The following is a 3,829-nucleotide window of genomic DNA, read 5'->3' as shown; positions in this document are numbered from 1 at the left end:
CACGCTCTCACTCATTGGAAGCTTTCCTGTGCTCCATGTCCAATTCTCAGACAGTGAAATCCTCCACACACAGCTCTGCATCAGTCATCCCAGGAGCAGGGATAGCTCAGGGGTTTGAGCATTGGCCTACTAAACCAAGGGTCGTGAGCTCAATCCCTGAGAGGGCCATTTAGGGAAGTGGGGTAAAAATGTGTTTGGGGATTGGTCCTGTTTTGAGCCGGGGGTTGGACTAGATGACCTCCTGAAGTCCCTTCCAACCCCGATATTCTATGATCTCAGTGAGCATGTCCTCCTGCATTCTCTTTCATCTCCTGCTAATCAGCGGAAGTCTGCTTTCAGGTGTTGATGACCTGCCAAAGGACACATTTCTAGCTGTCAGTCAGGGGGGAAAATAAAGGAGCCATTGTACATGAATAAAATGTTTCCCTAGCAAGGCATAAAACAAAAACCCTTATTACAGTAGGTGCAAGCCATAACAATCAGAATCTGTAACCGTTCTCTGTGCTGTTTTGCTGCTCCAGCCCTGGTGAGTAGGCACCCCTCTCCCCCTTTCAAGTAGTTGAAGGCTGCTATCAAATCCCCCCTCACTCTTGTCTTCTGCAGACTAAATACCCCCAGTTCCCTCAGCCTCTCCTCATAAGTCATGTGCCCCAGCCCCCTAATCATTTTTGATACCCGCCGCTGAACTCTCTCCAGTTTGTCCACATCCCTTCTGTAGGGGGAGACCAAAACTGGATCCAATACTCCAGGTGTGGCCTCACCAGTGCCGAGTAGAGGGGAATAATCACTTCCCTCGATCTGCTGGCAATGCTCCTACTAATACAGCCCAATATGCCGCTGGCCTTCTTGGCAACAAGGGCACACTGCTGACTCATATCCAGCTTCTCATCCACTGTAATCCCCAGGTCCTTTCCTTACGTCTAAGGCTCAGTCCCCTAGACCAGTTTCAGTGATTTCAGTTCCAGTGGTCGCTGGGAAGGGAGAGGGACTCTCTAATCAGCTCTGTCTTTGAACTTTGGAAAGGGAGGACTCAAATGGGGTATACAACCCTGTAGAGAGGTTAGCCGGGGCTTGTCTCTCTCTTGGGCAGCCGGGAACCAAACTGCCTCACTAAACTCGGGAAGATGTCTTTTGGGGAATTAGTCCAGCCACGGGAGTCTTCCTCTGTGGCCTTTGTGAGGGCAGAAATAAACACAGTTAGCCCAGGACGGGGCAGGGCAGGGCCATGGTGAGTCAGGCACTCTGGCAGGGCTGAGCAGTAACAGTACAGGCAATGGTGAGCTCAGGCCGTAGGTCAGGGTGGGGCAATGGTGAGTCAGGAGTTCAGGCCCTCAGGTACGGGCTGAGCAATAACAATAGGCCCAAGCCTCCAAAGGCCAGGGAGAAGGGGAGACATCCACCTGCGAGGTGGGTGGCAGGAGGGATGCAGGTCTGACCACTCCACTGTGTCCCAGCCTGGGGCCCTAACAGTGGCAGAAGACCTGCTGCTGTGTCACTGGGGACAGGGCCAGCTTTATGACCCGCGGGGCCCGACTGGAATACTCGGCGATGGTCTGAGGCTTTGGCAGCATTTCGGCGGTGGAGGGTCTGCGCTGGGTCTTCCACAGCACTGAAGGACCCCCTCCCACCGTCGAAATCCCCCGGAGCGGACCGCCTGCAGCCAAAATGCCACCGAAGACCCCCGGAATGGACCCCCTGCCACCGAAATGCTGCCGAAGACCCCAGGAGCAGGGCTCCCCCAGGCGTGGGCGTAGGACCCTCTTCAGCGCAGGGCCCGATTCCAGGGAATCAGTGGAATTGGCGTAAAGCTGGCCCTGAGTGGGGATACTGGCTGCAACACACTGACATGGGTTCTGGCAGTGCTGCAGCCTGATTAGGGTTGGCTGCCCCCAGGCTACTTCCAGACTCCCCTCTTCAGGTACCTGGGTCAGGGTGGTGTCCTCAGGGGCGTCCAGCACCATGAGTTCCTCAGAATAGCTGGTGAGGGGCAGGCTTGGCAACTCCTCTGGGTAGCTGGAGTGGAGCAGGTCGGGCCAGTCCTCGGGTTTACCGCTGCTGGGGTTTCCCAGTTGCGAGCTAGGCTGGAGGCATCTGTCCTCCTTGGCACCTCCTCTCCCAGTGAGCTCTGAGGTCAGCCCTTTATACTTCTAGGGCAACGCCTGGCCCTCTGGGGGGCAGGCTCAGAACTCCTTGGCTCTGCCCACTCTGGTGTCTGCAAGGACTCGTCTCTCTCTCCAGGGCAGCTGGGAACCACATCACCTCACTTCAGACCCTTACACGGAGTCTTTACCACCAGGTAGGAGCACCTGTCCCTACCACTTCTCCTTTTCACTGGGATTTTGGCTCACTACATTGCAGACCAGAACACACCAACTCAAAGCGGCCTCAGATCATGCCAGAACAAAAGATGAAAAACCTGCAGACTTATCTCCACTGCTAATATGATCAACATCCCCACCCCCCACAACACACCTTTCAAGATCCATGGGACATACCCATGCACAGGCACCGACTCTGTGGTGCTCTGGCACTGGAGCACTCACGGGGGGGGAAAATGGTGGATGGTGAGCACCCATTGGCAGCCCTCTTATCAGCTCCTTCCATCCCCAGTGCCTCCCAGCTGGCCCCACAGATCAGTGCCTTGTCCTTCCTGCACCTCCTGCCCACCACAATCAGCTGTTTCAAGGTGTTCAGACAGTTTGGAGGGGGGGAAGGAAGAAGTGGAGATGAGGAGGCAACTCGAGAGAGGGGGCGGAACTAGGTGGGAAGTGGCAGAGTGGGGGTGGAGCAGGGACAGGAAGAGTTGGGGCAGCAGTGGGGCCTTGGGAGAAGGGGTGGAGTGGGGGCGGGACCTGGGGCAGAGCTGGGGGTCGAGCACCCCTGGCACTTTGGAAAGTCAACACTTGTGTACCCATCCCTATCACAACATGATACAAACATCACATCATAAACAAACTAGGGAAATGCAACCTAGATGGAGCTACTATAAGGTGGGTGCAAAACTGGTTGGAAAAACCATTCCCCAAAAGTAGTTAGTTATCAGTGGTTCACAGTCATACTGGAAGGTCATAATGAGTGAGGTCCCACAGGGATCAGTTCTGGGTCCAGTTCTGTACAATACCTTCATCAAATGATTTAGATATTGGCATACAGGGTACATTTATAAAGTCTGCGGATGATACCAAGCTGTGAGTGGTTGCAAGTGCTTTGGAGGGTAGGATTAAAATTCAAAATGATCTGGACAAACTGGAGAAATGATCAGAAGTAAACAGGATGAAATTCAGTAAGGACAAATGCAAAGTACTCCATTTAGGAAGGAACAATCAGTTGCACACATAGAACAAAATGGGAAATGACTGCCTAGGAAGGAGTACTGTGGAAAGGGATGTGGGGGCATAGTGGACCACAAGCTAAATATGAATCATTAGTGTAACGCTGTGGGTATTCACCCACAAAAGCTCATGCTCCAATATGTCTGTTAGGTGTCATAAGACTCTTTGCTGCTTCTACAGATCCAGACTAACATGGCTACCCCTCTGATACTTGTTTCAAAAAAAGTGATCATCATCCTGACATGTATTAGCAGAAGTATTGTAAGCAAGACACAAGAAGTAATTCTTCTGCTCTGATTAGGCCTCAACTCGACTACTGTGTCCAGTTCTGGGTGCCACATTTCAGGAAGGATGTGGATAAATTGGAGAGAGTCCAGAGAAGAGCAACAAAAATGATTAAAAATCTAGAAAACATGACCTATGAGGGAAGATTGAAAACATTGGCTGTTTAGGCTGGAGAAGAGAAGACTGAGGAGGGACGTGATAACAGTTTTCAA

The 3,829-nt window shown here is 52.4% G+C and overlaps 1 long non-coding RNA gene across 1 annotated transcript in view; it reads left to right on the top strand.

Annotated features, from left to right (window-relative positions):
* The first annotated feature begins 484 nt into the window (after positions 1–484).
* LOC142046956 (uncharacterized) overlaps positions 485–3,829 on the top strand; it is a 17,625-nt gene continuing 14,280 nt past the window's right edge. The window contains exons 1-2 of the long non-coding RNA XR_012656042.1: positions 485–526; positions 2,239–2,296. This is a non-coding gene — a long non-coding RNA (uncharacterized LOC142046956). The remainder of the gene's footprint in view (positions 527–2,238; positions 2,297–3,829) is intronic.

The sequence above is a fragment of the Chelonoidis abingdonii genome, chromosome 6, assembly GCF_003597395.2.
Source record: "Chelonoidis abingdonii isolate Lonesome George chromosome 6, CheloAbing_2.0, whole genome shotgun sequence".
NCBI classification, from domain to species: domain Eukaryota; kingdom Metazoa; phylum Chordata; order Testudines; family Testudinidae; genus Chelonoidis; species Chelonoidis abingdonii.
This window is presented reverse-complemented; position numbering and strand designations above follow the sequence as displayed.